The sequence below is a fragment of the Rhyacophila brunnea genome, unplaced genomic scaffold (assembly GCF_057557595.1).
Source record: "Rhyacophila brunnea isolate RB1 unplaced genomic scaffold, BYU_Rbru_1.0 scaffold_12, whole genome shotgun sequence".
NCBI classification, from domain to species: Eukaryota; Metazoa; Arthropoda; class Insecta; order Trichoptera; family Rhyacophilidae; genus Rhyacophila; species Rhyacophila brunnea.
In genome coordinates, this window is record NW_028232774.1 from 23,769,105 (window position 1) to 23,791,960 (window position 22,856).

Below are 22,856 nucleotides of genomic sequence, written 5' to 3' on the forward strand. Positions count from 1 at the left end.
CTTTCCGATTAGAAAGCTCACGGCGAACTGTTTTACGTACAATTTACATGTAACCATGTTTTAAGGCCTTTTGATGTCAGTTATAAGTATACGAAATACGGATATTTTTTTAAAAGATTTCTGTGGAAATTTCAAACTTGTAACACAGGTTTGATCCGTTTCAAAGGCCCTTTAAATAGTCTGACGTATCGATTGTGTCATCTGCGTCAAAAATATAAATAAGACGCCGCTTAATAACTATTGAAGAATCATTATAATATCATATTATAATATTATACTTATACTCTTGCTTTTAATGGTATGGGAAATATAATTTTAAATATAAAAATAATGGTACCATCTGGTGGTCGTCGCCTGCGGAGAGCCTTCAGTTGACATTTTGATATTGACAATGTGGAGTGTAGTATTTTCTTCCACTGTACATTTTGTTAGAGAAACGAGTAGAAATAGGTATTTTCTATATAAATGTTTTGCGTGTCTATAAAACGATTCGTAGAAAAAAAAATGTAGAAAATATTTTGTTTGCTCTCGCATCAGCCCGGAGCACTAACGTTTTTATGACAGATGAACGTAGGATGTCGTGACCGATTTGGAAGAATAAAAATATATTTTTAGGGAAATAAATAAAATATAAATAAATTATATTTATTGAGTAATGGCGGAATAAAATAGGTTTCGAGATATTGTAAATTCAATATTGACTTACTAATGGACGCAGGGTTTTTGGGTCCGGACTCCTCCGCTCAGAAATGGAAATAATACAACTAGGTAAATTAAATATGACTTCTTCTTATTGTTCGTCATGACTGCATGACTGAAGACCGCCACCCGGATGATTTGGCTGTCGAACAGTCTATGAACGAGTTGACCTCACTTCTCTCGGCATTCTACGACACGCAAGACCCGTAACCACTGGAATATCCGTGGTAGGTACTCATAAATAGTGTCAAAAAGACAAGACAGTGCGAACGATACGAACGGACACTAACGATTCTAATAATTATGACCGTTAAGCCACGCACATTTTATAATCACTTGAGGATGCGACAGCTCGCATTAATTTGTACGTGAAAATTCTTAGTGATAGGCACCTGTAGGCTAGGTGTTTATAGTTAGAGTTCTGGGTATTGGGAATGTATTTGTAAAACTGTGGTATTCCGTTGCTGAAGTGACGATACTCTATTAGTTGGCGGAGTAGGTAAATGTAGAAGCTAGTGGCATATTCTAGATCTTCTTAATCCCGGCCCTACTGCGGCGAAAAAATTAACAAAAATATAAATAATCGATATTTTTTTCAAAATTGACCCCGAAATTTTCCCTGTGCGGGCCTGGGACGCACCATCTAAAGAGAAGTTCTCAATCTTTATAAAAACAATTATGATCAAGAAGGGAGTGGTTAGCACAAATTTTCATAATGATGATCTTTCTACAAATTTTTTCAAAGTGGAAGCAAATAAACCAACAATTTTAGTAATAACAACTTATTAAAAAAATAACATTTAAGAATGTTAGATTATTATTATTGAAAATGTGTGTTTTATAAACATAATATACATATGAACTTGAAACAATAATTGAACGTGTGACCTATTATTAATATTTTGGAACACGGGTCAATGAAAAATGGGACCAGTCTCAGGAAATTAAAACTAGAATTGAGATCGCAATGAGTGTCTCTCCCAAAGTGAGACGCCTCCTTAGCAACTGAGACCTTATCATAGGTCTGAGACTGCGTATGGTCCGTTATTATGTTCCTCAAATCATTTCTATGGTAAAGAAGTATAGGCGCTAAACGAAGAGATGCCACGGAGAGTTTAAGCTTTCGAGATGTGGCTGTATAGACGCATCCTCAAAATTCCTTAGACTGACCGGGTCACAAATATTGAAGTTCTCAATCGAATGGGAAAGGACCGAGAAGTTCTGCGTAGTATCAAAACCAGAAAACTACTGTGGGTACCTCGGCCACATTATGCGACGACAAAAGAACAGCATTCCAAGCTAGTCATCCAAGGATAGATCAACGGTAAACGTAGGAGATGATGACCCCATATTTTATTTGTTTAATAACTTCCGTGAATGATACAATTAATGAAAGATATACTGAACTGTTCCGGGTAGCACGATAAGGCTAACATCGCCCTGATGGTGGCCGACCTCCGCTAGGGGATGGCACGTTAATAAAAAAATCCCAAAAGACTGAATACGTATTCAAAACTCAAATCTTTCACTATACGAGTGAGTGCTCTTATCCTTTGAGCTATTAGTCCTCATATGGTTAAAGCAAATTAAATCTAACATTTATGCTATCGGACGTGTATCAAACTTCGCAATGAACGAGCGAAAAACGATCAGTGTTGTGATTGCATCTAGATAATGACGTCACTATCACGATTTGTAAATGGTGCTAGGTGTTTTGAATAATTATTGTTTGTTTATTGTCTGATCGAGCAAACACGGTTTTTTCGAAGTTTCATAAGAAACAATAAAAATTGCACTTCAGGTCACTTTTTTCATTGTACGAAACCGAAAAGTATTCAGAATTTACAAGATTTATGAGGAAAATGGAATGACATTGTATGGAGATAATTCTTTCATCTGCTAATTTGACCATTTGAAGATGAAATTTTGTAATGACGAATCAATTAGATTACTTATACCTAGATACCGATGGTAAATCTGTAAAATATACTTACCATATTTTAACATTCTATATACTATTGTTGTGTTATTTAATACAAAATAAGAATGTCCATATTTTTTAAAGTTTATTCACATTTTAAATGGTGATGTAATGATTATAAAGAAGAGTATTTAATCGATTCCATAGAAGATGGGAGAATAGTGCCTAGTTGAAAATACTGATTTTGAGCATCCAAAACTGGAGGGAAGCAGCTTTGGACAGACGTGGATGGAAGCAGATGCTGGAGAAGGCAAATACCTACTCCCAATATAGAGTTGTGGCGTCAAGAAAAAGAAGAGGAAGATAAAGATATAAAAAAGTATTAGTTGGTTAGATCAGTTTTCGTTTATCATAATTTACAAAATATTATAGCTGTAATAATAATTACACCCGCGATGGCCGCGTGGCTTAAGCGTCAGTCTATAGCGTCGTGGGTCCCAGGTTCGAATCCTGGGTCTGACGAACACACATATTGTTTTTCAATTTGTGTATGAGTCAGAGTATGGACCTAATAGGTTGAGTAAGTGGCTGACATCCATTTCTTGTAAAAACAAAATCTGTTAATACAAACTCCACCCTGTGGAGGCCCATATTTAGTAGGATCGGACATGGTCGAAAGAAAGTAGAATAATAATTGAGATAGCTACCATTTACTTGGTAAAATTCAATTTCACAAAAATATTAATAATAATATGTATACTGTTGTTTAAATCAGGGATTTTCAAGCTTTTCTTCAACGTTTCAAAAAAATAGGAACGGGATATAAAATTATTTATTGGGTGTTTTCAAGTCTCGTAAAATATTTCGCGAGGCACACCGTTGTATCCCGATGAAACGGTTGAGAATGGCTGGTCTAAATGATATGATATCCAATAAACGAATAGGTACACCTGACTTACTACCTACGTAATTAAAAAAAATCATAACCTGAAAAGGCCTTATCACCATGTGGGCCTTATCAGAGGAAGAAAAAATAAACAAAAAAAAAACATTCACCGAAAAGTCATCCCCTATCCATTTACTGTTTGTAAGTACGTAATGACAATATTAACAAAACAAAAAAAGCCGCGAACAACAATAATAATTAATTTGGAAAAAGAACCGCTCTTTTGTGCGTTTTGGCGGGAACGCGATAATGTTCCGATAGAAGTTTTTTTTTTAATAAAGAGTGTATGGCAGTTCGTCTCCAACTATTTAACCTTTCGCGGTCAATAGTAATTAATAAGTTATCATTTTGATGTATCGCTGTTTGCAAGGAAGATTTTAAGTTTTTGCTCTTTTCGTCACCTCAAGGCATTTGGAAAGAAGTTGCCTGGAATAGTGATTCTTGGAGACAGAATCTGGAATAACCCGAGACCTATATTCGTTTATAGTGCTAGAAGAAGATCAGTGTCGTTCAGGTTAGACATTTTTTTATGAATATGCGTTAAACAAAATATATCATAAACTCATATAATATTATCAGTCAACACTGATGCAATACACAAAGAAAAACCCTCACCTATGATAATGACGCATTTACGATGGGTTTACATTTAAAATATATCTTAATTGTTTATTCAAAATTTTATTCTGTGATCATAATCAAATCTGTTGATTCTGTGAGTAGTGGTAATTCTTAGTTCAACATCTTTTCTATTTAATGATATATGTATATATAATATATTATATTGGTCTCTTATATGAATCTTCGATATGCCTCCCCAGCAGTTACCCAAGACTGAGGTCACCACGCACATCACAGTAAGCTGCCGCTACGAGAAAAAAATGTGTGTAATGTCGTTTAGAACTTTAAACGAACATTGTCAACAATGAGGTCACCTCACGTTGTACCGCACTGCATCGACACCTGCATGACTCAATGAAAGTTTTTTGTTATTTTATACGTGCCTACACATTTTCGATTTAATTATGTCAAGATCGCGTGTTTTTTGTTTTTAGCGGTTGGCAGGTTGGGTTCTGTTCAAAATATTATCTATGGATATAATATAGCAAGTAATTTTAACATACGCACATGTAGAAACTGTTAAAATTAATTAAAATTAGCATGAATAATTAATAATAATTCAAAATACTAATACATTAGAGTTGGTACTTTCTATCATTGAATGTACAGAGGTGGTGTGATCGTTCAAAATATTCTGCAAAATGACGAAACCATAAATACTAAATTTGTCGCCGTGACAGCGGGATAGTATGCGACGTGCATCTCAATATAATCAAACTTTATTTACCTTTTGCACAAATTGTACGATTATCAATATTTTACATAATATATGTCTTGAGGATAAACCAAATGTTTCCACAATTTTAGATATTTCCTCATCTCTTATAGAACGGTGGCCAAATTTTTATCCCGAATCTCGGTGACAAATTATCCGAATTCAATCACATCCCGTGAACATGATAAGTGTGTGTGTATAAATCGGTCGGGCGCTGGGTGGGCGGCATGCTTCGACCGATTTCATTTGTTTTCCCTCCCAAAAGCGACTCCACGAATCGCGCTGAACAGCTGAACGGGGCGAGCCACCTTCCCGCCTCGGCTCCTCATTTCCCGCCCGTTGCGGGTATCAAACAGTTTTTGTATTCGCAGACCTGTCCTTTGTGCGTTTGACGTTTGCAAACTGGCCAGTGGCGGCGCTCGGTATTTTTTTTTTGCGGGGACAAAAAATAATTGAATTCCTTACCCGTCGAAAATTATATGAATAATTATTATAAGGCGAAATTGATACAATGAGAAAAGTAACAACGATGAGTTGAGAGCACCTGTCGTTTAGTAGGTAGGTTCTTAGCATGGGCCCCCAGGCCAAGATGTTTGGCGCCTCTTCCCAACCTACCGCAAAGATTAAGGGCCGTGTAATGTTCTACAATAGTGATCCCCAAATGGTATTCTGCGGGTTCCGTGGAAAATAAAGGGTTTTCCGTGTATTTTTCGAGATTTTCGGCATTTTTAAATAAATCAAGTTGAATTGTCGGCAATCGGTATCATATTATGAAGCACTGATCGCGACCCCCTTTGTGACAGCCAAGTAACATGTGGCTCTTCGCCATGTTGGATAAATAGTCGGTTTTATTAATCAGGAAACACTTCAAATAATTATAAAATAAAATTACAGTCGTGAAATAGCGTCGCAGGCGACTTGTTTTGCTATTAGAGCAAATTTGTAGTGTGTGGTTATCTCACTGTAGTAGTCGATCTGCCACGCCGGACCCCCAGACTAGAACCTTGTCATCCTACCCCTTGTGGGGGGCATGTATCTAGGTACCTACTGATACCAATTAAAATAATAACTATTGCCTAAATCTCCCATCAAAAATCGTATAATCGACAGAATTGAAGAATAAATAGCCAACCCTATAACCTGTTTAAAGTTATTTTTTATTTATTAATTTAAAAAAATGAGTACATAACAAATTATTAATTCAAGATGTTCAGAATGAAAAGAACAGGTAAATCAAGTTAGTAGAGAAAAAAACTGACATTACATAAAAGACAAGGTTAGTACCTAAAAATGATGAAGAAAACCCTATTTGATTAGTCAACCTTATGACGCTATGAGATGAAATTATTTTGTTAACTTATAAACCTTATAATATTATGATCTGTTTGTTAACTGTGATGTGGTAGCGAATTAGTTTGTTAAATGACTTGTTGTTAATCATTTTAGTTTTGATATTTATTTCTAAACACGGTCAATATTGGAAGCTGATAGTGATAGCTGTAGATATAGGTAATTAAATCCGCCGCCAGTGCATTCCGGCCCCCTCTCGATAAGTATGACGTTTGGGGGGCCCCAGGCTACCCCCGTTTAGGCCTCATCCTCCGCGCTTAGTTTGGGCCCCCCCAGTCCCACTTACCCGCAGGTGAGCGATGTCAAAAACAGTGATTGTGTTTTCCCGCCTTTGCACTCTTTCCTCCGTGCCACGGGAAATACCCACCTACATAAAGAGCTGTGTTGAGTTGGTCCGATGGCATTATACTGAGCAATCGCAGGCCTAATTATTTGAGTATTTGGGAGAATGTGTTTACTTTGAAACTACACATAATATACATTATTAAGTTGTTGTGAGATATTGTGCCTACTTGGATACGACTACAGTGGCACTCGGTTATTACGATCACGGATATAGCGAGATCTCGAATGTAACAAGGAAACATTCGTTGACATTTTAGTTTATGATTTTCTCCATACATTTATTCACTTTTATAGCGAGCTACTCATCGGTTTTACCGAGCTAAAATATGGTCAAAATTTTTCTAAAAACTGTTAATGGTCGACTGTTTAAAAAAATTCGACCCTAAGACCCCGTCCAGGGTAGGCGCGTTCGGCGGAGCGTTGAGCGGCGCGCGCAACTCAAACGTATAAACGTATAAACGTATAACAAAAAACGACATTGTTTACGAACATTTTCAAACACGGTTAATACGTTTGAGTTGCGCGCGCCGCTCAACGCTCCACCGAACGAGCCTAAGCAATAAAATCCGACCGTACGGGATGCCGCCGGAATCTGATTACGTTTATGACACCAGTTAAGTGTCTAAGTACCTACCTAATTGGTGTTTTCGCCGACAATATTGAAAAAGTATACACGCATATGATTGAAATTACATGTAAAAGGTTGTGAAGTCACTAGGTACCTACCAGCGTTCATTACAATAAACAACTTCTTTAGTTTATGAATGCCATGTTTGTTTCGGGGAAAAATTCTAATTGTGTATTTTTGTGTTATGTGACCGCTCATTTAAAAATACCTATTCTCTGATATAACGAGTAATGATTATTACGAGCAAATTCAGTCGGTCCCATCTTCCTCGTAATAACCTAGTTCGACTGTATTATAATATTATGTCATTGGGTGACTCTGGTTGGTTCAACAAATTAATTAAATGGAAAAAGACAATGACCAAATTGGCTATGAGCCGCCTCTCATGGAAAGTTCGTAATAACTCAGGTAATAAAATGTTATGGCCGGTGCAGACTTTGATGTTTTTCAGTTAAATGTATAGTGTGAAATTCTAGATATTATGGGTTAACAAAAAGAAAATGCTACAATATGTATTCTAGATCTGTTACTACCTACGACTTCTGTTGGTCTCCTGGACGGAGTACAGAATGCCTTGTTACTGCAGGAGCTGAACATCAGTGAGAGACCGTTTTATATGCGTCTTATTACAACTTACCAGTAGGTTTCGAAAAATCAAAAGTTTTTGGACAGTATGACAGATAAAAGTGGAGGAGGGCGAACGCAGACGAGATGGAAAGATTTCACTGGAAAAGTTCTAGTATCCGCCAAGAGTATTGCATAAGATAAAGAAAGGGATTATGATTATAAATTGTTTATGGCCGGGTGTTATTTTTGCACTAGGCACTAGGATTAATTGTAATCTTTAGAGATTACTAAATTAATTAATTTCTTCTTCCTGGTGCGATATTCCTACGGCATCATCTCGTATTTGCCTTCACACAGGTTTGCCCAAAGCCATTTTCCTCCAGTTTTAAAATGTCTTTAAATCCAACTATAAATTATCCCTCTATCTTGTATAAGGTTGACCAGGTCTTCCTTTGTCTTACAGTTTTCTGAATGCTAGATTTTTATCATGCGTGACTCGTCCATCCTATGTACATAGCCCAGCCGCCTAAGGCAGACACATTTGATGGACTGTACTCTGTTTGGGCTCTTGTATAGGCCATTGTTGTGTATTCACCAGTGAACCAAACTAAGTTAGGCATTGGTTTGGTTTGGGGTTTATGAAATATTTTTTTTGTAGATGCGAAAAGTGGTTTTACTTTAAGCATGCAACTATCTCGGTGAATCTGAAAGTCAAAATAATTTGTTTTAAATACAGTCCTAAATGAAAATTGTATATTATTATATTATCTCTAGGATCTTTTTCGATTGACGACTATCCAAGGCTGTCTACTTTCGATTTTGGACATATTATGAAATATTCAGGTTCGATGTTTATATTACCCATCCATCTTGTACTAGAGCAACAAGCTCGTTGTTTGCATACTAACCTCCTGAAATAACCATAATAATATGAACATTATTTTATTACTCACTCGTAAAAATCAACATACCCATTCTTATAACCCATTTTTTCATGATATCCATACTCATAACAATATCAAACCTAGGCAAAATTGTTTTCTTATTAGAATCTGCTGAAATTTTCAGTCCGTTTTCCCAATTTCCCACGATGGGAGTTTTTGAATTTCGAACATTTATAGTGCTGTCTCATTCGCTCGCTGGTTTGACAGCTCGTATAGTAAGTCCGCTGTGAATATGTAAATCTCGCCGTAGCCACCCCCGTAGCAATGCTACGACATGCGTTTAAACTGCAATAATGTGTACTGAACTTGCAGAAGAAATGAGTCATAAAACATTTTTTAGCTGGGTATGTATGCGTATTAAGTAAGCATGCGAGATTTTCTTTAGTGTCTTAGAGAAGTCTTAAGAAGATCAAGACAAGCCAAGAGACAAGATATTAGTGTTTCGTAGAATTTCAATAAAAACAAGTTTACAAAACTAAACACATATTTTTTAGCTAAAAAATTATTTTCTCATTACACTAAAGGTTGAAACAGACACAATGACGATCTGGCACATATATGCTAAGAGCGTTTTAGTGCCTATGTTCATATCTATGCCATTCCGACATATTATACATATATATTGTATGACAGCTATGACATCGTATTTTCACTCCGTGACACATGGCGTCAACATAAAAAACGGGTTTTTGCGGCATATATGTGCCAGATCGTCATTGTGTATGTTTCTACCATTACACATATAACATATACGGTACATACGAGGCAAAGTTTAATAATATAACACCACTAAAATTCAAATAGTAAAACATGTATTTTCTTTCTAGTCCGTTGTCATGCACATTTTGTGTTGATAAGGCCTACAATCAATCTTGCATGCAAAATATACGTAATAATATGCCAGAGTCCCGTATGTATTGTTAGTTGCCACAACGTACCACTATATTATATACGATTACAATCTTAGGATGATTTGAATGAAAGTTATATTACATATAAAATATAAAGGAAAGATTATTAATAATTGACCCTCATTGATAAAGGCTAGTTCTTTAATTAAAATATGAATACAAAATTTTATCATTTATTTTCGAATTCATCAATTCGAATCTAAGACAAGTGCATATGTCTTTTGTTTTTAATACTTTGGAAAATACACTATATTCATAATAGAAGATGTGTGCCTGCCAAATTTTAAATATGATCACTGCAAAAGAATTTTGCTAACAATTCCATGATACCAAAAATTTGATAAGGATTCAATAATTATTGACGCCATTTTGTTTATTAAGTACTGTAATTAATGTGTGCTAGTAATAGACCGGTCACCAATGTGTGCTTTATGATTGTATTAATTATATCGTGCAGTATCTGTCACTATGGTAATAAAGCTACTTTGCCAATAGCGACGAAATCACTTTGTAAAAACATACTTACACATTGTGAGCCAGAGGAATAAGAGAATTTTATTTTTTTATTTTTATTAAAAAGAAATCTTTTAAATTTCTTTCAATCTTCGTCAACGTACTATATATACCCTCATACAATTGATAGAATTGGACAGAAAACCAAGCGCCTTCCAGTCTACGAACGTCGCTTGCTACGGTTGGTCGTGAGGCGCGCGTGGTCTCGCGTTCGAAACGTTCTCGCCACGTTCTATTTTCAAATATACCGCGATTTTCTTTACGGTATTATTAATTTGAATGTCGAATTTTCTCGTCTATGATTAATTATTTACCCAAATAATATAGGTAAATAAAAAAAATGTCAATTTAAGACACGTGAAAAATATAATTTTATGATTGAGAGTTTTCATGAGTTTTGTGTGAGAGTATTATTATTATTATTTTACATTGAAGGATTATTTTGAGGTATTTATTTTATTTTTTATTTTCTGTTTGTTAATATAATTTATTTATTTTTGTCAATGATACATTTTCATATTATTCTTTTGTTACTGTTAATTCTTGATGGAACAATATGTTATTAAAAAAAATAAACACAACAAAATGTTTTTTTATAATTTTATTAGTACTAATTCAGCAATTATTAAATAATTGAATAAACGTACTTATTTTACAAATTATTATAAATTAAAATGTTGTGTAAAGTGTAATTTTATTAAGATATTTTCAGTTTATAAGTAATTTATAACTGTATTAATAATTAATCTCCTTCGTATTTAAGTACTCGTATATAATAAATAATATATTCGAATAATAAGGGGAATTCAGTTGAAAAAGAAAATTTTAAAATTTCACATTTTTATAAGCGTTTTTGTTTATATGTTTTTTTAATTTATTTTAAATATTATTATAAACTATATTTTGAAATTGTATTATTTGTATAGAATAGACGACTCATGATTAAATTTTAATTAAAGACATCATTTGATTAGTGTACCCACGTTACGCTTACCGTTTTAAATATATCGTCTTCTCAGCATTTGACAGAAAAGCATACGTCGATCAGTTGAATGACAACTTGAATTTGGTAAGTTAAAGAAAAACCTTATTTTAGATACATGTTTAAATAATTACATAAAATAGCATAAACATGGGTCAATCATGTTCTATTTTTATAGGAGTAAATAATTAATTGTTGAAATTCTAATGGATTTAAGTTTTTTACTACCATATTTGAGAATGGAATAGTACAACACTTAAATCCATTAGAATTTATATTCAAATTCCATGAAGTACCTTCAGTCTTCAGTATTCATATTATTAATTAATTGTTGGTTAAACTAAGCAGATAAGTCCTTGTATAATAATTATTCTCATTGCAGAAAGAAACTAGTTATTATTTTTAAAATTCAAATACTGAAGCAATGACACCGTTTATTTATATTATGACGTAGTCTTGATAATGAAGTGACATCCACTTATTCAACGAATAATTCACAAGATTTGAGAATTTAACATTGTTTTATTGAGCGTAGGTACATCATTTGAAAACATCTCATATACTAAAATAAATCTTTGAAAAAAATACAATGCCAGCGGAATTCGAACCCGTACCCACTAGATTCATGCCAACGTGCATTGCCGATTGAACCATGTGAGCCTTATCTCATTACGATGAAATTGACAAGTAGTTTTTACATCTTGAAGAGCTTTAACAAGTTGCGCTATTTTCTGGCAATTGGCTTTTGTGTTTTAAATTAAGGTTTCAATTACCTTTATTAGGTAGGTACTAACCGAGGTCAGGATCTCTACAAATTTTATTTATAAAGTATTTGCTAATAATTTTAAATAAACTATTTATTTAATTCAACGAATAATGTACTTACAGGATTTTAAAATGTATCATTCTGCGTCTTCTTTTTTTCAAAGATTTTTTCTTCCAATTATTTATGTTCGGTAAAAACTAATATTTGAAAGTACAATGAATATTAGTAGGTATTATTATATCAATGACGAAGGGTGGAGGTAAGCTGTGAAGATCCGACATAAATAGTCTACAATAAACATTGTCAGTCAAAAATATTTGTTTTCATTGAACTAAGACTATAATGTGTAGATAGCGTTTGTTAGCTTTTAAAATTCTATTAAGTCATGCCTAATCCAAACCATACTAGATTAGTAAAAACATATTCGTTTAACTATGAGCTTAATGAATTTAAAAAAAACTGACCAACACCATCTGTAATATAATATATTCTTAATTAAACGAAAATAAATATATAGATATGACTTAAATAGCTGCACTATTTTTCAGAATGCCCATAGCATACTTAAATTATTATAGTTTGGTTTGGATAGGGTTAAGTTAGTTGGATTTTAAAAACTAACCCGTACCATCTACAAATTGTATTCTTAGTTCAATGATAACAAATAAGTATGGCCAAAAAAATTTTGTGTGCACTATTTATGTCAAATCTTAACAGCCTATCTCCACCCCTCACCACTGTATTATATTATACGATGAAAAATAGATTTATACAAAAACCACTTAAATGTTGTTACATAGTCAATAAATTGAGATGCTGATGATTAAACTGGTACAAGAGACATACTACAATTATTAAAAAATTAATAATGATCAGTTTTATTACCACATACCTATTTATGCGTGAAATATCATTCGAACATGTAGGTAACGACTTTGTATGAAAATATTATAGATATGAGTATGTCCCATGGACATGATGTTTAAAATGTCGTTGTTATTTTCATAGCAACCGTATTATTATATAAAATGATTCGCCTTCCACTTTCCAAAACTATAAAACATTAATAAATTATAGGTAGGTACTTAAAAGAAATGTCAATATATTTTATAGAATAGTAATAAAGTGATATTTCACAATGATATTTCATTTACAGAATGTAGAAATAATTTTTACAATCAGATTGGTATTTGTAACTTGTATTCATTCAATCATAAGTACATTAATTATAAACAAATCGCGTTTAGGTATTTAAATTAAAATATTATACAATATTCATCTTCGTCGGGACATCATGACTGAGGATCGTGCCTCGATGACTTGGCTGTCTGACAGCGTTATCCACAGTAGTTCAACTAATACATCTCGCTCAGCTATATTGTATTATAATATTATATAGTAGTTATTTAATCCACTTACTTCAATAATTATCACGACCGATTTCACCCACTTAGAAAAGTCTTAATTTGTTGGCATAGGTTTCGCCGATTTACTTTCATAATTACTGACAAACCACCCAATTTGGCTCCTTCAGATGGATCAAGATTCAAGACCCTTGAAGTCCGGTGCGTAAGGCGCTGGCCTTTCATTCTAGGCTTGGCTATTTCTGAACTTGCTCCAAATTGTGAATAGTCTTTGAGTTCAATGATATATTTTTTTTATTATAAACATACGACATAAGCGTCAAGATTGATAGTTTTGACATAAAATAAGTCGTAGTCGGAGTGACACCGACAGTAAGAAAGCAATGCAAGAGCAGTCAATAATAGCAAATAGCAACCGTAACAATAATCAAATTCGCCCTGTGTAATTCTTTTGGAGTCACTATAATATATATTATAATCAAGTAAGTTAAATTAGTTGAATCGTCAGGTTAGGTAATTCTTTTAGATGGGTCTTACAATGCCATTGACTGTCTGTCACCAAATTATATCGTCTGTCCCATGGGTTTTAAGACATTTCGACACTGGGGACCGTCTGCCTTGAAGACGGTAGCTGAGATCGGTCGTTGCTTAACTGATATGATAAAACAGGTTAGTGCCGTTCAACTGAGTACCGGAGACAGTGAATGAACATAGGAATTCAAAAAGGCAATGCAGTCGTTGTTTTGGGTACTCTTCAGGTATTCAGGGGATTGGAGGTATTGTTTTATATGTTACGGAAACCTAGGGTATCAATAGTTTCATATGTGTACTTATTTCATTTAATATTAAAGCTTTTCTCAATGTGTACTCTTTTATTATTATTGTATAATGTAATTCTTTAAAAAAATATATATATTATAATTTAATACTATGGACGCTGAAGACGCACCCGGCGCGTAATGACCAGGCGGCCGATCGATGTAATTAACGTGCATTTTAAAGGTGGTAATTAAAAAATCATTATCTAGTCAGCAGCGAATGAACCAATGAAATACCTAAATATGTTAAAAAAGGATTAGGTACATACGTAATAAAATGTGAAACAAAGAAGAAAAAAAGTTAACCGAATATCTGAGTAATGAATCTGGAAATATTCGGTTATCCGTTTACGAAAAACATCGAGTAATTTAACATGCCTACCTGTGAGTAGTCGAACTTAGAATTCCAATCTGAAAATAATTATGATTGCTATTCCACTGCAGTATATGCTAACTAATGACTACTTGATTATATAAAACATAAGTGTGTTTTTTTAATAGCAAGTAAAAACAATATGCCGATTCTGCCGGCCATATGTTGTGTTTCGATATTCGAATGGACGCCATATGGCGACGCTCTCAAAACATTGCGACGCTACGCGATAGATACAAAGTAATGTATTTCTGTTGGCAGCGGCGTGCGAATCCGGCGAATGCGCAGGGCAATATTAAATGTAAAAAAATATCATTTAAACTTAACATATTTTTTAAAACAGTTTTTGTTATAATATACAGCTAAAATTCAAAAGGACAGAGTGACAATAATGAGTGTAGTGTTACTACCTTAAACTTATATATTATATTGTTATCTATCGACAAAGCAATAATTATAGTTAGGTACAATTGAAGCGCCTAGTTTCAAAACCCCCTAAAACGGTTTTTGAAAATTTTTGAGTTAGATATGTATTTAGATGGATATTTTTGTTACCTATATTATGGCCAAAGATTGAACTTTATAAAACGCCAAAAACCGTTAATGTGTATGATCAAAAATTAGGGTAAATTTCAAAACCCGCTAAAATGGGTGGGTGTGCTTTTCAAATACCCCTAAAATGCAAAGCCAAAATACTCTTTATAATGGAACGAATTAAAAACAAATACATAAAGTTCACAGATTTAATAGATATGATTTTTTCTCATTTTTCTCAAAACCACCTAAAATAGTTTTTCTCATTTTTCTCAGAACTACCTAAAACCGTTTTAGGGGCTTTTGAAACTAGGCGCTTCAATTTACCTACCTATTTAGTTAGCCCGCAGTGAGAAATTGTGAATTACGATTGTAGTGAAAATAGTAATCTTGCATATTTTATTGCATGCCATTCACAACAAGCGTCTCAAGTAAACTCTTCTCAGGGCGGTGTAAAGTATGAATATTAAAAAAAAAATAGGTAGAGGTGTTGAGTAGTATCAAAAAATATTTATTGCAATATGAAAAATACGATAGAAAAGACTTGTGAAATAATTATTACATAATTATAATAAATCACCAGAAGAACGCATTGAAGATATGAAATTTCAAGAATGTAAGTAGTATTTTTTGCATATTAGGCTAGTATTACTTAGTAAGTGCACCACATGTGAGACCCGTTCATCTTAAGCCCATATTCCATTGGCAGATTGCGTCTGGCCCGATCGTCTGCCACGACTGTCAAACTCTATTCTCTATGGTTTTCAAGGATCGTGAGCGATCGGGTCGAAAGTGGAAAATTTTCTATTATCCGTCGTGCGATCCTTTCATTATCAAGCGAAGATTGCCGAAAGCGTACGAAAATAGCCGAATATGCGCCTGAGTCATGCAAACGGTCGTTCATTTCATTCTACTGGTCGATTTCAACTGTACAACTACAAGATGGCGAAAACTTAAAAAATATATATGGAGTATCACCGAGGACACAGTCCTCGTCGAATAAATACACGCCAAAGATATAGTGTGGAACGTAAAAAACCCGCCATATTCAATGGCGATCACGCTGTTCTTCAGTTAGCCAACTTTTGACCCAGTGTTTTCGTTTACGGCGAGTCCTGACCGCCTGAGCCAGTTAAAATATAGCCATACTTGCTACAATAAATAAATTAGTCTTTGGATTATTCGATTTCGATATTCGAATTACTCAATTGGTTTGGAGATTCAAGCTCGCCCAGTTATTCATGATGTAAATTAACAATAAGTATACAAACTTTCTATAAATGTCAAACGGCCGCATAAATTTTAACAGATCTGATGCTCGCTAGCATCATGCTAGCATCTCGCTAGGTTTGACAGCTGACAGCTCAGTTTTGTTGACGTAAAATTGCGCGAGAATGCGCTCAGTGTAGCCACCAATCTAAGAAATATCTAGTTTTCACTCAACCTATATTTTTAATAATAGCAACACTACTATTATTTTAACCAATCAAAACAAGGACCAACGAGATTGAATCGTTGCGTGTAATTGCAAATAGCTAGCGACGACGGTTGGCGTCGATCGTTGGATCGGGTTGGGTCTGTGCGTCTGCCAATGGAATATGGCCTTTATGAGACCCATAGATATCTGTATTATTCGCAAACTAACATTTGTCGTATAAATTTTAAATTATTATAATTGATTTCGAAACATGAAAATCGGTCGATAAAACAGTTAGCAACACATTCTTGAAAAAGTTACCAACAAAAAGTTAGTTAATCATGGCTTGATCAACACAATACACGTCATAGTAACAGTTGATTTGTTCAATAAAATTTATTAAACATGCAGGATTATTTATTTGATCCATAAGTATATGAGTATTATAACATAACATACACATACATGCATTTTTATGCATACATGCAAAATAGGTCATCTACCACAATCAAACAGTACAAGTTCTTCGATTTATATTGTTTCCAACGAATCATTTTCTTTTTTTTTATGTCTAATATGGTCTATCCATCTATGTCTTTCCAATGTATGTGCTTGGTGGTCATTCGGTCAACCCGTTGGCACTTTGGTCTGAATTATGAGTTACAGAAAGTAAAATAAGTATTTTTCTGAGTGTAGGTAATATTAATACATTTTTTGTAAGTACAGTGAACGAGCAACTCATTGGGTCTTTAGTCTGGATTTTTGTGAGATACGAGATCGAACCTGCACTCACGAGCTCAGGGATCAGCGCTCTACCAACTATGCTATCGTGTGGCGTATTTGACGGTGTGGGCTTGAAAAAACACCGTGAGAATTTCCCCAAACGCGGTAATCGAACCCGTAACATACGGCCTCCGAGGCGGATACTCTGTCACTATCTTAGCGCAGGATTGATTGATTACCACTCGAATTAAATATTTGACCCGCGATTTTGAGTTATTCGAATTGAAATTTATTTTTTTCCCACCCATTAAAAAACATCCGTCATACCTAGATTCCAATGCCTAGATTATACCAAAGAAGAAAACCATAGGAGAACGGTTTTCTTGAATCTGAAAATTGAAAAATGAATAATAAATCTCCGGTGTTGCATATTAAAACCAGAGTCCAGATATTTTCGACAAGAAATGCATGAGTCATTTTCTATTCAAGACAGGTGTTTTAGAAAAGCTGTTATTAGCTTCCACCTGTTTTACGAGTTTGATTTTGTGTGTTTAGTATTGTTTAAAAAAAAAGTTGAAACATGCATACAGTTATGCTTCGTCGAACACCTGTTTAAATATTGGCAGGTCTGTGTACTGACACTGACATGGATAGAATATAAACACAGAATGTATATAGCCACTCATATATTGGTGATCAATGTTTTATGCATATCTCTGCAGGTGTTTAATGAGAACAGTTCTGTACCCCACAGGTAAAATACAGTACTTGCAAAAACTAACATTTTTAGTAGAGGCAAAAAATAATTCATACTGTTGTTTTCTTTAGTCATTCGCAAATATATGAAGAACTCTAAATCCATCGCATCTGACAACGCTGTCGGCCCATCTGAATCTTTGCGCCCTCAAGGCATCGGCTATAATGAATGGGCTTAAATGTTTAAATTCAAAGACTCAAAAATTGTGTTTTTGAATACTTGTATAGCCTTCATTTGTTTCTTTGATAGGGCTCCAGGTTTCACACTCATATAGGCGAATTTTGTCTTTTCGGACAGTAACTTAGACCAGAATAGATTCTTCAGTGTGAAGAACGCTGAATATTCACTCTTCACTCTTCAGTCTGCTGGCGAGTTAGGAGTTGGGAGATATTGGTTCCCAAGTAGGTACTTAAAAGCAGACGTTCAAAGATATGATTGATCTAGAGGTATTTATAAGGTTTATGAAGAAACTCTTATAGGCCTGGGTCATCCCCGGAGGAGATGGGCGGATAACGTCAAGAGGGACACAGAGAGGTTGAGTGTGACTGACTTGAGAGAGAGCTCGGCATAGCGCTTGCGCAGTCGGCCACGGCCTTGAATGGTCTGTAAAGTTTAAAGTATATTAAAAGTGAAATTATTCGAGCGTAATAAATCTAAAAGTACCTAATAAATGAAAAAAAAACAAAGATTTGAGTAGGTACATACGTAAAATACAAAATTCTTTTATAACACGAGTATTCGTTTCCATTCATCTTATTGAAGAAAATTCATCTTACTCATGAATTGGGCTATAGGTACAATGCTTGCTTTAATATTCTGATGCGGCATGTCTAAAAGACAAGACGGTGTAGATGACACAAACGGACACTAATTATCCTAATAATTATGACCACGCTTGCAATAACTCGTAGGTGAGAACACGTAGTTATATCCATTGCTAGACTCAACGTGCGGAGTGTTTGGGCACGTGGAATGTACCCGGAAAAGTGCAGGGGTCTGTGGTTGGAGCAAAGAGAAGTACCTAGTAGGCGAAAAAAATATGTAATACTGAAGTCAGCGGCACCTGTTAGATTTTGTTCATCCCGCCCTCTTCCACTGCCAAAATCAATAATAATTTATTATCTATGGATAATTTTTTTCTGAATGAAATCCCATACCTACTATATTGTGTCTGTGTCCGTGCTTGATATATTTTGTTAGTTTTGACAATGGTATTATACATGGCCCCCACAAGGGGGGGCTGACAGGGTCCTAGCCTGGGGGCCCGGGCTCAGGAGGGGTCCAGTAAGGCGAGTCGACCAGATAAGTGAGATAAATACACAACACAAATTTGCTTCACCAGTGAATAAAGTCGCCTTTATCAGCCCTTATCCTTAGCGATAGGTAGGGGGGCCCGCCAAAGATCCTAGCCTGGGGGGCCGCTTTAGGTTGTGGGGGCCATGGTATTATATATTATAACAAAATCGAATTAATCTGCACTATTTATTTATTATGTTACATGGTCGTTAATGAACACACTAAATCACTGTTGAATATTAGACATTATAACCCAAGAGAAGTTAGTATAATGTTAGTAGACCTCTTTCGTATATTATAGATGCAATTTGGCAATTTCGACTTTATTTTATTATTCTACATTTGAATCTATGTGTTGAAATGGCAGCGAAACGTCATCGAGCATAGACAAACAGTGTGATTATTTATTTAGTCGATAAATGGCGGTCACAGCTGCTGCCACACTGTACCGCCTCCATACTAAAATAGAACGCACGTGCGTCCATATTGCTTTCCAGAATGACGTTTCTCTTCCCGCCAAAAGAGAAAAAATGAATATCTCTCGCTGTGCGCTCGATAGTAAAGCGAATCCGAAACTTTATTCGACTTCGAAACTACGCGGAAAGTATTGGATGACGATTAACATAAACTTTATACATTGGTAGGTACACAGAATCGTAATATAGGCGCGCACACAGAAAAATGATATGGAGGATCCATTTTGAAAAAATATTCATAATTATTTTTTTTATTGATGATTAAAACAAAATTTAGCAGGTGTCACTGACTACCACATTTATTCCGCATACCTACTACTACTCATTGCTTCCCGTCGCTTCAACTGTGAACCAACCCCGACACTTTTCCGGATACATTACCTATACCCAGACATTATTCACCGATAAACACGTGGTCTGCAAGTAAAAATAAAGGTGTTCACCTAAGAGTTATTGCGAACTGTACGAACTGAAGGCTGACCGACAGCGTTGGACTATAACGCCGTGGGTCTCAGGTTCGAATCCTAGGTCTGGGAAGTACACATATTGTTTTTCAATTTGTGTCTGAATCAGGGTATGGACCTAATAGGTTGAGCAAGTGGCTGACATCCATTTCTCGTAAAAAAAAAACAAAATCTGATAATACAAACCTCTACTCTGTGGAGGCCCATATGATCCTATTAGGATCGGACATGGTCGGAAAAAAAATATTCTATTTTCCTAAATAATTTGTATTTTTCGACCTATAGGTACAGATTTTTAAATTTTGAAAGGACAAAAGTACGACATTCCCTAACTTGTTATCCAAATGGTTCACGTAGCAGAGGCTACGCCACATTTCGTAGCTTAAGAACGTCCGCAATTAGTGCGGGTGCAGCTCTATCCAACTGTTTCAGGTGATATAGCAATGCCCGCCGGATGGTGACCCCGTTAGGGGATGTCACGATAAGAAGAAGATAATATTTTTCAGTTTATTATATAGTTGGCAACTCGCTATAAAATATCTCGCGTCCCATGGATTGGGAACCCATATGGCAACGCATATACACACCGTAATAATCCTAATTAATAATTACATTGAAGAATAGTGATCAATAAAACTTCGCACTCTACACAACAATATCATTAAACCAGCCATACGGTATTTAACGATGACAAAAATTAAAGGGAGGAAGCACGAACAAATGGCTCTTCCCTCCTCCCGTTTCCAGAGCCCTCCCCCTCCACCCGAACACGTCACCATCTGTCCAATCTCAAAAATAGAACGCACGTGCGTTCCGTATCCGTTTCCTTATTAGAATTCCTCTTTTTTCGAATTTAATTCCATCCGGAACATCTGTGCGCTGCTCCTCCCGCCATAGACAAACGACTATTGCCAGAGCGGAGGTGGCGGCCATGTTTGAAAGGAAACCGGAATAAGGTATACTTACATACATAGTCTCCATTATTTATCGTTATCAGTCTGTAAATTATCTTTCTCATTCCTTGTTACTGTTCAATAATGAATTACAATCAATTTAGTATCAGTCTTCCACCACATAATCGAAGAGATATTATTTTTCTGTACATGTCACATCTCACATAAACATAATTAAATAATTAAATGACATAAAATCGGATATACCGTTCTGGGTTTCGCCTTTCTTTCTGCTATTACCGATAATGTCGTTCTAATGTAATAATACAATATTAGTAAGATGTGTGAATCTGTGCACTGCTGTGTTTGTTATTAATTATTGTCCAAAGCAGAACTAGTGTGATTTTTATTTAAAATTCGCGATCTTCGGCGTGAAAACGGTCGAGCAGTGGTCAACGCAAGCGTTTTTGAAGATTTTCTACCTGATGGAGTATCAGTTGCTCGCTGACAGTATCCGATTCATAATGTGACTTCCCCAGGCTTGTTTATGTTGTAATCTTGAACCTATTATAATAAGTTAAAATCAACTCCATCAACGTGAATAACTATCATATTAAATGTGCTGCATCAAAAATATGAAATGTCTACATAAAAAAAACATCCGGGGGATCCGACCGTAAATCAAATACCTATAATCATTTACCTGCCAATCCACTTGCACTAATTAACGTGAATGCAACATTAACGTTGTTATAATTTACGAAAAATAGTAATTAGAAAATGAAGCGACGTTGCCATGTTGTTTTTAGTTTGTTCTGGTAAAATAATATTATCTATGCATAGGTATTGTAATTAGTTTCACATAACGTCGATTCTAAGCATCTATGCATAGGTCATTAACACTTTTTTAAAAATATTTTTCGACAAATTAAACTACTTATGATTTAGGTATGTATAGGTGTGTATATAGGTAAATATATATTATATTAGGTGAGTTTATATATATTGTATTAAGGGGGGACATGCTCGTCGAAGGTCAAAATTGAGTTTTTATTGTATTTTCAAACCATGATCCTGGACACTCCTTAAACGTTGTAGATAATCTATTTATATAATTTTGAAGCCTTATTATCCTTTATAGTTATTTTACACATTTGATGACTGCATGAAGTATTTTTGTTACATAAAATAGTATTCTTTTAAACCTCTCGCTCTAATGTTTTAGAATATAGTCATATTTCGGTACAGAACTGTGCAGTGGTGTTAAGATTTTTTACATTTATTAATTTTTAAACGCATTTATAAAACCATTAGTATAATTTATTACGAGATAATTTTTGTAAAATATTCACTATAAAAATTATTTTGATAATCTCTGTGATCCCAAATTTGACAAGAATTAGGCATTTTATTATTCAAAAAATCGGCCAGATTAACACATTTGAAGATGATTCTAAAGATACTTATTATAAGCTATGTCTTTGACCATTCAAGTGTGATAAAAATCTTATGAATAATGATTGCTTTATAATAATTATTGACCTAAGAATAAGGTAGTGTTTTTTTGAAATACGCCATTTCTTTTGTCATTCCCTAGTGGTTAAGCTACAACATACGGCCGTAGCCATAAAATGACAAACTATAATTAAAGTAGGGAGTAAAATTATGTTAACGAGCGTGTTTGAACATGTACCTAACCGAATTTTTTTTTATTTTTTTTTAAACGGTACATGTTCAAACACGCGCGTCAATATCATTTTACTCTCTACTTCAATTATAGTTTGTCAATTTATGGCTACGGCCGTATGTTGTAGCTTAACCACTGGGGAATGA

General features: G+C 34.6%; 1 protein-coding gene across 1 annotated transcript in view; it reads left to right on the forward strand.

Annotated features, from left to right (window-relative positions):
• The first annotated feature begins 10,317 nt into the window (after positions 1 to 10,317).
• The window catches only part of nvy (CBFA2/RUNX1 partner transcriptional co-repressor nervy), a 216,353-nt gene continuing 203,814 nt past the window's right edge, over positions 10,318 to 22,856 (forward strand). The window contains exon 1 of the mRNA XM_085961023.1: positions 10,318 to 10,607. The gene's annotated coding sequence lies outside the window, so the exon portion shown is untranslated. The remainder of the gene's footprint in view (positions 10,608 to 22,856) is intronic.